We start from the raw sequence: 13,125 nt of genomic DNA on the forward strand, positions 1-13,125 counted from the left end.
TGTGAAAATTTTTCATCCCAAAGTATCTTATGTACCTCATTGAAGAATTTGGAAGCTTTTTGTATTCCATTTCCATTCTCTTGGTGGAAGTCCAATCTGTCATACAAGTTGTGGAAAATGGGCAGTACCATGGAGTGAGGTTTACTTTTAGTGGCAAACCACAGTGAGGACTTATATACCACATACTACAGGACTGTTACAATAGCTGTGGAGACCCTTCAGAAAATGTGAAAAGTAACAGCTTAAGGGAATCTGGTGAAACCGTTCAGTGCAGCTGGTCCCTTGTGGTTTTGTAACAATGGAATGTCACAAGGCTTCTTCTTATTGTCTTTAGATCAAATACTGGTTTGCTGCAGTTCTCCACTCTTCTCTATCCTGTGCAAGCTTCTTCATCTCTCCGTAACTACTGCAGGCCAGATACATTTGAATTTGCTTTCTGAAGTCTAGCGTTGATCTTCCTCTACTGTTTTTACCCCAACTCTTCACCTCTTTCCATTGTTAAATTAACAAGTACTCGATGCTTCAGGCTTTGACTATCAACAGATCCCTGCTTTTAGTCATATTGTGTTCTAAATTTCTTTTTTTCTCAGTTTAGTTCACTACCTCCTCATTAGTTGTCTGATCTACTATCTAGTCTTCAAAATGCTTCTGTAGCACCACATATCAGAATGGTCTTATAGTCTGAACTGTTTATTGTTCACATTTCACTTCAGCACATAGCTACTCTTCAGACAAACACCTTTAGAGAAGACCCTCTAACATTTAAATTTATATTCAGTGTTAACAAATTTCTCTTATCTTTAAAAATGTTTTTCTGGCTATTATCAGTTTGCATTTTATATCCTCTCTACTTTGACAGTCATAAGTTATTTTGCTCCCCAAACAGCAAACCTCAGTTACTACTTTTTAGTGTCCTATTTCCTAATCTATGTCCCTCAGCACTGTCTTATTTAATTATAGTTCATATTATTACCTCAGCAGAATCTTGTCAAATTATATATTTTCACAAAACCCTAAGAAATACTGGTCATATGCTAAGGCTTTTGATCACATCAGAGTTATTGCTTAGGTGTGTCGGACCCTTACCAAATAGGGCTAATAGGGGATATTGAACACATACAGAGAAGGGCAGCAAGAATGGTCACAGGTTTGTATGATCCATGGCAGAATGTCACAGTGATACTGAAGGAGCTGAATTGGAAGACTCTCGAAGATAAACGTAAACTATCCCGAGAAAGTCTATTAACAAAGTTTCAAGAATCATCATTAAATGATGATTCTAGGTGTATACTATAATCCCCTATGTACCACTAACATAGGGATCATGAGGATAAGATTAGAATAATTAGTGCATGCACAAAAGCATTCAGGCAATCATTCTTTCTGTGCTCCATATGTGAATGGAATGGGAAGAAACCCTGATAACAGTGGGTCGTACCCTCTGCTGCGCACCTCATGGTGGTTTGCAGAGTATAGGTATAGATGTAGTTTACCATGTATCACTTTTGTTGATATTCAAACAATGGAAAGTCCTTGATGGAATAACAGCAATATGAAGAGGATAGATTGCCACTGTCCACACACAGGAGGCATTGAATTGTAGACAGGCAAAATGAAGAAGACTGCTAAATATTTTAGCTTTGGAGAAAAAAGGCCTTCATGTGAAACAGAAAAAAAACCACACAATTGTATAAGCACAACTTCCATACACATGGTGGTTCCCAACAGTGGTCATGGGTGTGGTAGTTGTACTTGTGTGAATATGTGTGTGTTTTCTATTTTAGAAGGACTGTTTCATCCAAAAGTTTAATGTTGAGCAGTTCTTTTCATTATGCGTGTCTGTGACTCAGCAGCTTCCCTACGTGATGAATAGAAATCTATTCTTTTTATATTGTTGTTGATATTCACTTTATAACATTTTTTCAAGGCAATATACATCCCTTGCAACTGCTCTTCCTACTTCTTTGCTGTCTCTGACGCAAGTATTATGTAATATGAAACCTGAAATATTGTATTTTTTTCTCACCAAACTTCACCTCTCTTTCCAGTTTTCTTCTTGATTTTTTTACTGGTACTCATTGTACTGATTGAATAACATTGGGTGTAGGTTACAATTGTGTCTCAATCTCTTCTCAACCACTGTTTGTCTTCGTGTCCTGTGACTCTTAGAACTGCATTCAGTATTCTGTACAAATTGTAGGTATCTTTTGCAACCTGCTACCTTCAGAATTCCGAAGATAGTATCCCAGTCAACATTGTCAAAAGCTTTCTTTAAATCTACAGATGAAATAAATACAGGTTTGCAAATAAATATGGGTTTGCCATTTTTCAGTCTTTCTTGTAAGATAAGTTGCAGGTTCAATATTGCCTTGTTTTTTCCCCAGGGCTAGCTTCTGCCAGTTTCCACCCTTCTGTATCACAGCCATGGCTTACTAAATTGATAGTCTGGTAATATTCACACCTGCCAGCAATTGTCTTCTGTGGAATTGTAATTATAACAGTATCGTATGTCTCATCTCATCCTGATCTAATTCCCACCCAAATTTTTTAATATCATATTCAGGTTAATCTCTTTTGTATGCTGTAGCTTTTCTGTGTATTGCTTCCTCCTTCCAGCCCTTGCTTCCATGCATGCTACTGGCTTTCCATCCTAGCTCTTAATGTTCCTAAAATTGCTTTTCCTTTCTACAAAGTTCTCTTTAATCAGAGTGCACACCTGTCCTTGGAACTGTTTAGCACATTGAAATTTGGTTTCAAAACTGTCATAGCATTATATATTTCTACTTGTCTGAGTCTTTTTGCCTATTTGATCCTCTGCTATCTTCACTGTTCCATCTCGCATAAATGCATCGTGCATAAATGATCTACAACACTTAGCAAACTATGTAAATGAGCATTTTTCAAGTATTGCAGAGAAGTTTCCACAAATCATATATAATACCTGTAAATAACGTTGCACTAAATACAGTGATGTTACTTCCAGCCACAGAGAATGAAGTCAATAAAACTGTTCAACAACTAAAAACTAAAAAGTCAGTACACTCTGATGAAGTACCAAAGTGTGTTCTGAAACAATGCATAGAGATTACACAGGGCCCCTTAAGAAATATAATAAATGAATCTGTCACATCAGGGACATTTCCAGAGCAGTTAAAACAGGCATAAGTTGCACCTTTGTTTAGGAAAGGTAATGCAGAAGACATAGAAAATTACTGGCCCATTTCCCTGTAGTCACCATTCTAAAAAAGGAAAAAAGAAGGGAAAAACTCATAGTGTGAAGGTGTTATGTGGAATGTTGGATGTTTTATAATCATTATTATTATTTATTTGTATAACATATTTTTTACCAAACCCCTACTCTGTTTTATCTAAATAATCCTTCAGTGTAGAAAATGTATTGTATAACAGGTACTTTCTAGCTGCCTTTTTAAATAAGTGTATTTTTGCAATTTCTTTAATCTCTTTCGGCAATTTATTGTAGTTTCACTCCTTGGTAGAAAATGCTGTTTTTAGTTTTATGTTTATTTTTTCTTGCTAAAAATGTGTAAAAAAGACGTACTTTTCCTACCCATGTCAACAGGTATTTGACCTTGTGTGGCCCGAGATCCACCCCCTATACTTTCATGAGTCAGCTGTTCCAATCTTCCCTTCCCAGTCCTGTTTAGGTGTAGGCCATGCCAAGTGAAACACCATCTGTTGGTAGTCCTGACGGACACCAGAGAAACATGACCAAAGTTGGCTGCCCTCAGAGCCATCCCTAACCCCACATTGATTCACCTCACAGCTCCCTCAAAGCATGGTCAATCATGATGCTGGAACAGCTCAACAAATTGTATGTTGGTGCCATGAGTCAGGGATGCCATCTTCTGCAGGTCACCACCTATGCCATATGTCCCATCCCTGTCCAAATTATTTTCCGCCCCACCCACTATCACTGCATGCTCCTCTTTTGTAAAGTCCATATATAAAGACACTAAGTCCTCTATCACATGACTTAGCCCTGCATTTGGCTTGAAGATACTGGTGGCCTGGTACGCTGCCCCTAAACTTTCCTGAAACTGAGGGCCTACACCTCGCCCATGGCTACTACCTAGCAGCAGCACTTTCTTCTTCCTAACACTTTGTACATTCCTAGGCTTCTTGGCCTCGAAGTCTGCTGCACATTTCCTGCTCCTCGTTCTACCTGAGGCTCTTCTCCTCTTAACTGTGGCAGTGGTAGTTACCTGTTTTGATGTTGATGATAAAACTGTCAGTTCACATTCTCTTTCTTCCTATCCTCCTACCAGCTACCAGTTCCCAACCACCCTCCTCCCCCCTATCTTCCTTGACCCATATCAATTCCTTCCTTGCTTCCTCCAACTGTGCCTGTTTCCCAATCAAAATGTTCCTACTGCATACTCTGCAGTTCCAGGAGAGGGCCTCTTGTGTTCTCCCAACATCCCTCCCCCCCCCCCCTTTGCCCCCAGTGATAATTATATCACCATCTTAACGTCTCGCATTTTTCTGTGCATACTGATGTCTGACACAGTTTGTACATAGTATGGCTAATGTTCAATATTACATTCTCTTGTCACTAACCACAGTTAATTCAGTCACCAATACTATAAATGTTCACTTTATAACTGCTTTTGCCAACATACTTTGTTGTAATGTTCATGTCAGCTTAGAAGGTTTGGCTGCAATGACTTAACAACATTATGTTCTTTTATGTACCACAGTTCACATTTTTAGTACATCTTGTGTATGAACATCTAGGTACCTATTTATTTGTATTTTCTTGTTATTACTTATAGCACACCATGTGAATATTTTGTGATCAGTTGATCATTAAGACGTAACAAGACTCCAGCCTGATTTTACAATATTTCTACTTTATTTTCGAACCAAGTCATATTTTTGTAGTTACATTTATCCTTATTGGACTGGCAAGCATGTTCTTATTTTGTACTCAAGTAGCAAATTGTAGATCCTATTGTGAAGTTAAATTTAGAACAGAGGCCCAGATATATTTGCTCAAATGGCTTGACACAATTCAAATGGATGATCCTACATGGTTTACTATCACAACATCATAGATGATTCATGGCGTTTACTATTTCCACTGCATTATACACATGATCATTTCCTCCACTGATCTCATTAATGTCTCTTTCTGTTTTCATTAGCATGACTGAAACATAAATATTTACAACTACGCGTAATTGAAATCTGACACAGCATCTATATCCACTGTTTCAAAGACCTAGAATTACATTTGAAATGAAAATAATAAACAAAGAAATTTCAGTACATACATATGGTTCCTTTTACCCATTGACTTCTTAATCCTCAATAATAAGTTCTGTTCTCCAAGATAATATGTGATTAACTCTCTAAAAATGAGTAGAGCTTATACCCAGTTGTCCATTGCAGACTTATCTGTACCAATCCACTAGACAATTGGCACAAAACAGTTTGTGAATAATGCAACAATCAATGAGAACTTACAACTACAGTCAAATGATTCAGATTCACTGAGTACATACGAACTAACAAATAAAAGAGATGAAATTTTCTACCTCTACTGTACAAAACTCATTGCATAAACATTTAGATCCTTATATAGATACAAGCCCTTTATCTTGCCCATCTCCACGTTTAGCACATAGCTACAGTTGTGTGGCATATGTACGATTTTGTAAGGTCCTGCATACAGTATTTGCCACTTCTTATTTCTCTTATTTGTCAAGGATAACTTAGGGTGGTTTCTAAGTAACACTTCAGTCGCCTGCATGGTAGTTAATAGTCTTTTTGACAGTCTTATCATACACTGCTTTACTCTGTTGAGCACAACTAGTCAAACTGACTAGAGCTTCTCTCAGGTTTTCATCTCTTGATTTGTTTGGCTTGGTAGTTTTGGCAATGGTGTTAGCCACTTCATTTGATTCAGTTACATTAAACATAAGATCATTGGGTCTGTAACTCATTGCTGGGTGTGGTAAGTTACTGTATATTCTTTCAAATGCAGACACCAATTCAGACTACCTGGCATTTTGTGTAGGTGCATAAGTGCATACCAGGCGACTGTACTCACAGAATATTCATTCCATGTGGCTTGCTTCTATGTGGAATCTGGCAACTAGAATGTGCTTAATGTCTTGTTCATCAAGGAAAGATTTTCATTTGAAACCAGTAAGGTATCTGGCATTTTCAGATAAAATGGCATGATGTTTACCCACTTTTGGGATATAATCTTTCAAGATTCTCTTAATTATTGGGTTCTCTGTGGTGGTTTTCGTGGTGTAAAGTTTCAGGTACTCGGTGAAAGTATCACAGACAGTCAATAAATATTTGTCTCCACCCCTCACTATGGGTAGGGGACATGGTGCTCATGAAGTCTGAGTCATCACCTTCACACTAATTCCATTGTGTTTAGTCTTGAGTGTGGCAATGTCAGTGCAGGAATGCTCCTCCATATACCGTGTGAATTATTCTTGCGTGCACTGAACCTCTTGATGCAATGAAATGATGAACAGATAGGATTTCAACTCTTAACTGTGCAAATAAACATTCCTTTTCTATTAACTTTCTATAAGATTTTTAATGAATAGTTAAAATACACAGTTTTAACAATGCTGGTATGACTGGTCCAAGCATATGCCCATACGCTACCACTTCCCAAAACAAAAGGGTGAAGATACATGAATTAATAAATTGAAGAGGATATTTCTTACTTTGTTTCATGCGGATATTTAACAATGTATCAAAACATTATCTTTGCCACAAAAAAACTCATTAATGTACCTTTGGTGGCATCTATAACTCATTCAGTTTACATATAGCTTATATATAAGAAAAGAATGAAAAAATATATGATTCAACACAAACCTCCACAGATGTTAATTAATGTGGATAAGCTGGAACAGTGGGAAGGGAGCTCAGTTTTGCATGATCTATTGATTGATTTTGCTTTTTGACAGACTTTCCAATTCCTACGTGACCCCACACAATGTGTGTATATCATATGAAATCTTCTGTGCAGTCATTAGGGATGCACACACACCAGATTCCCAAATCCTTGTACTCGTTAGAATTCATGTACTCATTAGGAATGCACACATGCAGGATTTCCCAAATTCGTGTCCCTCCTATAAAATAGCACATCGTTTTCTACCTTGTAATGTTGATTTAAGGTATTACTTTGGTTTTGTTTAACAGACTGTTTGAACTTCCCCCAGAAGGGGTCTGAGTCATGTAACTGAACTATGTTTTTGCATAGGTGTAAATATTCATGTCTGTGTGACTGGTCCTTTATTAATAATACCTTAAATTCTGATGCTCGCTCTATTAGTTCCACTAATTTTGGCATGCCTGTGGCAGTCTAGACAGTGTAGCAGGGCTAGAGTCCACCCAGCTAGTCTTGCATGTAATAGTTTGCATGTTAATGAAAAGCTTAAAGCTTGATGATTGCAAAATACTTTTATTTGTTTGCCATAAACATAATAACCACAGCCACACAACACTCGAAGCTTCTAACTATGTAACAGAATCAAATATCTACAGCTTGTCAAAACTGCTGGCGAAAGCTATAACTCTAATTTCTCTGTTGCCAGCTCCTTCTGCTTGAAACAAACATGCCTCCAAAACTATAGGAAGATGTGTCTGTCACAAGACAAAAGTTCTTCTCCATATTAGGGTGGTACAGTATGTTTGAATTTATCAGTGCATATTCAACACACTCGTAAACTTTCTGGCATTCATCTGACAAAACCATGTTGTATTTTTATATAACAGTAGGTCTAGCATAAATCTTATAAAAAATGATACAAGACCGACAAATGCCTTTCGTTGTTTCGTAGTTCTTGTCTTGGGATTTCCTCAATTGCTCATTTTTTTCTAACTATCAGGAACTATTCCTAGGGGAGATATGATAAACCCTAGGAAATTTACTTGTTCCCTCCCAAACTTGGATTTTTCTACGTTGGCTGTTACCTCAGCATCTATAAATTTTCTCAACACTCTTTCTAAGATGTCAGCATGTTCCTCCCATACAGAAGTGGCCACTAACAGATCATCCAGTTACAAGGTCACTGTTTCGCATAGGTTTGGTCCTAACACTGAATCCAAACTGGTTATAAATACTCCTGCACTCATATTAAGGCCAAAGGGAAGTAACTTAAATTGATAACTTCTGCCTCCAAAATTAAATGCAGTGTACTTTCTGGATTGTTCCGAAAATGGTATCTGCCACTAACTGTATTTTAAATCAATGGAGGTTAGATGATTAACACCATAGAATTTCTGTATCTGCTCTTCCAAATTCTTCTGGGGATAGTGTACATCTCTCTTCAAGAGTCTTCCAGTTCAGTTCCTACAGTATCTCTGTGACACTCTCCCATGGATTAAACAAACCTGTTGCCATTCGAGCTGCCCTTCTCTGTATACGTGCTATTTGGTACTGGTCCCACACACCTGAGCAATATTCTAGGACAGGTTGCACAAGTGATTTGTAAGCAATCACCTTTGTAGACTGACTGCACCTCCCTAGTATTCTACCAATAAAATTAAGTGTACCATCTGCTTTACCCACACTGAGCCTATGTGGTCATTTCATTTCACATTCTTACAAATCGTTACACTCAGATACCTGTATGAGTTAGTCATTTCCAATAGTCATTCATTAATATTATAGATATAGGATAATATGTTTTTATATTTTTTGAAGTGCACAGTTTCACATTGCTGAACATTTAAAGCAAGTTGCCAAACTCTGCACCACTTTGAAATCTTATTAGATCTGACAGAATATTTATGCATCTTCTTTAAGATAGTACTTCATTGTAGATAACTGCATCATCTGCAAAAAGCCTGACATTACTATTAATATTGTCTGCAAGGTTAGTAATATATGACATGAACAGCAAGGATACTAATACACTTCACTGGGATACACCTGAAGTACTTCTACATCTTACAATGACTCTCCATCCAAGATAACATGCTGTGCCCTTCCTGCTAAAAAGTCCTTCACTTCGTACCCCATATGATCATACTCTTGACAATAAGCTTCAGTGTGGTACTGAAACAAATGCTTTTTTAGAAATCAAGAAGTACTTCTGCCTGATAGCCTTGGTCGAAAGCTTTCAGTACGTCATGTGAGAAAAGTACGAGTTGGGTTTCACATGATCAGTGCTTTTTGGAATCCATGCTGTGTGGCATTGAGAAGGTCATTCTGTTTGAGATACCTCATTATGTTTGAGCTCAGAATATATTCTAACATTCTACAACATTATTTCATTCAGAACTGCGATTGTGAACACATATACAGTTTGTAAATGAGGGGAATCTTCTTTCTTGTAGTTGTTTCCACCTATGTTTGGGAAGTCAGTACCTCTTTTTCTTTTTCTGGCGAAAGGCCTTTCCCTTCATTCTTGCCTAAATCAATTTCCTTTGGTTTGACAGTTCTACTTGTGTACTCATGAATTTTGCTGAATTTTTTTGTGACAACAGGTATGGTCAGCCTGTGAATGTTTGCCTTTACTTAGCTTAACCAAAAACCCATCTTGTGGGCAAGCCCTCACTCAAGCAAGTGCAAAGGTAACTGTAGCTAGATAACTAGAATTTCTTGCAGTTTTTGTGACACTTTAATTTTCATGGTACTTGATCTTTTGAATGTTAGCTGTGAAATTTGGAAATTAGTGATCGTAACAATATAAGCACTACTTCTAAAATGTTATTGCCAAGGCTGTGGGAGTCACAACTGCCATAGTAAAGATCGTAACAATATAAGCACTTCTTCTAAAATGTTATTGCCAGGGCTGTGGGAGTCACAACTGCCATAGTAAAGAAGACTGCCGAGGGATCCAGGATGCCCCTGTCATATGTCAAACTTTTCATGCTGACACTTGTCATATCACTTCTGTAAGGATACTGCAACACAAGCAAGCATTTAAGCACTCCTTCCTCACATGCTCTGTAGGGGATTGTAGTGAGCAGAAAACATAACATGTGGTATTGTGCTGAGTACCTTCTGCCATGCATTTAACAGTGGTCTGGAGAGCATATATGTAGATGAAAGAAGCATTTCTCAACTTGTTGAAACTGGGTCTCTTGGCTCAGCACAGATTTATTTGTGTCATTGTTGTGAACTGTACTCACAGCAAAGAAGAACTCCTTTGCTTCCTGCAATAATCTCACTAAAACCAGCATCCAAACCTCATTCCAAATAAAACAAACCATGAAGCAGCAATACATAAGAAGATTATTAAAAATTACTGAATTAATTCACAGATTTGCTGTAGCTCTATTATTTGACATGTTGTCACAGAACTTTGTGCACACATAGAAAAACTAAAAAAGTTTTTTGACGTATTACAAGTGCTCCATATGTGCCCTACTAGTTATTCTGCTGATATCATCTCAATAATTAAGTTCTCCCCACATATGTTGTAGCATATGCCGGCCACAGTGGCTGAGCAGTTCTAGGCGCTTCAGTCCGGAACCGCACGACTGCTATGGTCGCAGGTTCGAATCCTGCCTCGGATATGGATGTGTGTAATGTCCTTAGGTTAGTTACGTTTAAGTAGTTCTAAGTTGTAGGGGACTGATGACCTCAGATGTTAAGTCCCATAGTGCTCAGAGCCATTTGAACCATACGTTGCAGCATGTCCCTATCAATCAGTTCAAAAGTATGCGTATGCAACCTCACAGTCCTGGTAGGTTCATTGATAGAGGAGGCTTAAACACTGAATCTTTGCCACAACCCTACCCAAAAAAATAACATGGAATCAGGTCGGGAGAACGTGAAGGCCATAAAATGAATTGCTGATCATCAACACCACCATGACTGATCCATCAGCTTCGCAATTTCCTATTTAAGAATTCTCGAACATTGTGGTGGAAGTGGTGTGGAGCACCACCATGCTGTCGGTCTCCAGTTGTGGCATGAGCCAATTTTCCAGCATGTCCAAATACACCTCTTCTGCAACAGTATTGTCACAGAAGGGAAAGGGACCATAAACTTTAATTGATGAAACTGCACACAACACAATTTTTTGTGAACCTCAAATGTGTTGGATGATAGTTTGGGGTCTCTCCGCTTGTTCATTGTGCCATTCACAAAAAATGTTGCTTCGTCATCAGCTTTATGTGAACTTTGAATATGCTGCTCGATAGTGTGGAGATTCTCTGCTTGTTTGCTGTGCCATTCGCAAAAAATTTTGCTTCATCAGTGAAGATACGTTTCTCACAAAACCCATCCTCTTCTATAAACTGTTGCAACAGTGCTGAAAATTCAAAGGCTCTGGTTTTGTTATCAAAACTCAGAGCTTGTAAAAATTACAGATTGTAAGGTGTCAGCTTGAGTCATTTCCTTAATGTCTTCCAAACAAGTTGTGCTCAACCATTTCTTCACTCACTGCAGGGTGATGTGTTGGATATCCTGTGCAGAGGCATCCTGGAGCTTTAAACTGTGCTTACCATTGGTGAATGGAGTTGGCACTTGGTGGATCTTTGTTCAACTTCATTCTGAAGCATTGTTGCTCTCTTACACCAGACTGATGTACACTTCAAGCCCAACTTCCGCTTTTTCAGTAGCTGTCGCCATCTTGTCTAGCTGGTCACTGCTTCACTCTTGTGACAGAAATCTGAAGTGTGGCTGCAACAGTACAAAAGTTTTTGTGTTTTTCTACATGCGTGTGGAGTTTTGTGACAATATATCATTTAATGTAGCTACAGTGAATTTATATAAAATTGCTTCAATAATTTATAATAATCTTGTACTTTGACAGCTGCCACCTTTTCCACATCAAAAGCCCCCTTCCCATAGGTTAAGCATGTGCAGCAAACATATCTGCTCCATTAGTGAATCCTACAACATCACCACGAGTTACATCTCCCAGCCTTTCTGCTTTCATAGCTACATCTCAGAACTTATCCGTAAACAAATCTCTTGTGCAGTACCCTCCTCTCATCCTCTGACTGATACATTATGTGATCAAAAATATCCAGACACTCCCAAAAACATACATTTTTCATGTTGGGTGCATTGTGCTGCCATCTACTGCCAGGTACTCCATATCAGCAACCTCAGCAGTCATTATACACCGTGAGAGAGCAGCATGGGGCATTCCGCGGAACTCACAGACTTCGAACGTGGTCAGGTGATTGGGTGTCACTTGTGTCATACGACTATACACGAGATTTCCACATTACTAAACATCCCTAGATCCACTGTTTCTGATGTGGTAGCGAAGTGGAAACATGAAGGCACACTTAACAGGAGAAAAGCATACAAGCCGACCTTGTCTGTTGACTGACAGAGACCGCCGACAGTTGAAGAGGGTCGTAATGTGTAATAGGTAGACATCTATCGAGACCATCACACAGGAATTTGAAACTGCATCAGAATCCACTGCCCCAAGGAAATGTTACTGTTCCTAATCTATCTTAACAACATAGGAGACAATCTGAGTAGCCATCTTAGATTGTTTGCAGATGATGCTGCCATTTACCGTCTTGTGTAGCCATCAGATGACCGAAACAAATTGCGAAATGATTTAGACAAGATATCTGTATGGCGCAAAAAGTGCCAGTTGACCTGAATGAAGAAAAGTGTGATGTTATTCCCATGAATACTAAAAGGAATCCACTAAATTTCAATTATGCGATAAGTAACATAATTCTGAAGGCTGTAAATTCAACTAAATACTTGGGGATTACAAATAACCTAAATTGGATTCGTCACATAGATAATGTTGTTAGTAGAGCAAAAAAAGACTGTGATTCAGTGGCAGAGCACTTAGAAGGTGCAATAGGTCTACTAAAGAGCCTGCTTACACTACACCTGTCTGGCCTATTCTGGAGTATTGCTGTGCGGTGTGGGATCTGCATCAGGTGGGACTGACGGATGACATAGAAAAAGTACAAAGAAGGGCAGCTTATTTTGTATTATCACAAAATAGAAGAGATAGTGCCACAAACATGATACATGAATTGGAGTGGCAAGCATTAAAATGAAGGCGTTTTTTCTTGCTATGGGATCTTCTAATGACATTTCAATCACCAGTTTTCAACTCTGATTGCGAAAACATTCTGTTGGTACCCACCTACATAGGGAGAAATGATCGTCACGATAAAATAACAGAA

General features: G+C 38.4%; 1 protein-coding gene across 1 annotated transcript in view; it reads left to right on the forward strand.

The window, feature by feature from the left end:
• The window catches only part of LOC124545739 (cubilin-like), a 718,402-nt gene that overhangs the window by 215,118 nt on the left and 490,159 nt on the right, over positions 1–13,125 (forward strand). The gene's annotated exons all lie outside the window — the stretch shown is intronic.

Source organism: Schistocerca americana, chromosome 8 (genome assembly GCF_021461395.2).
Source record: "Schistocerca americana isolate TAMUIC-IGC-003095 chromosome 8, iqSchAmer2.1, whole genome shotgun sequence".
Classification (NCBI taxonomy): domain Eukaryota; kingdom Metazoa; phylum Arthropoda; class Insecta; order Orthoptera; family Acrididae; genus Schistocerca; species Schistocerca americana.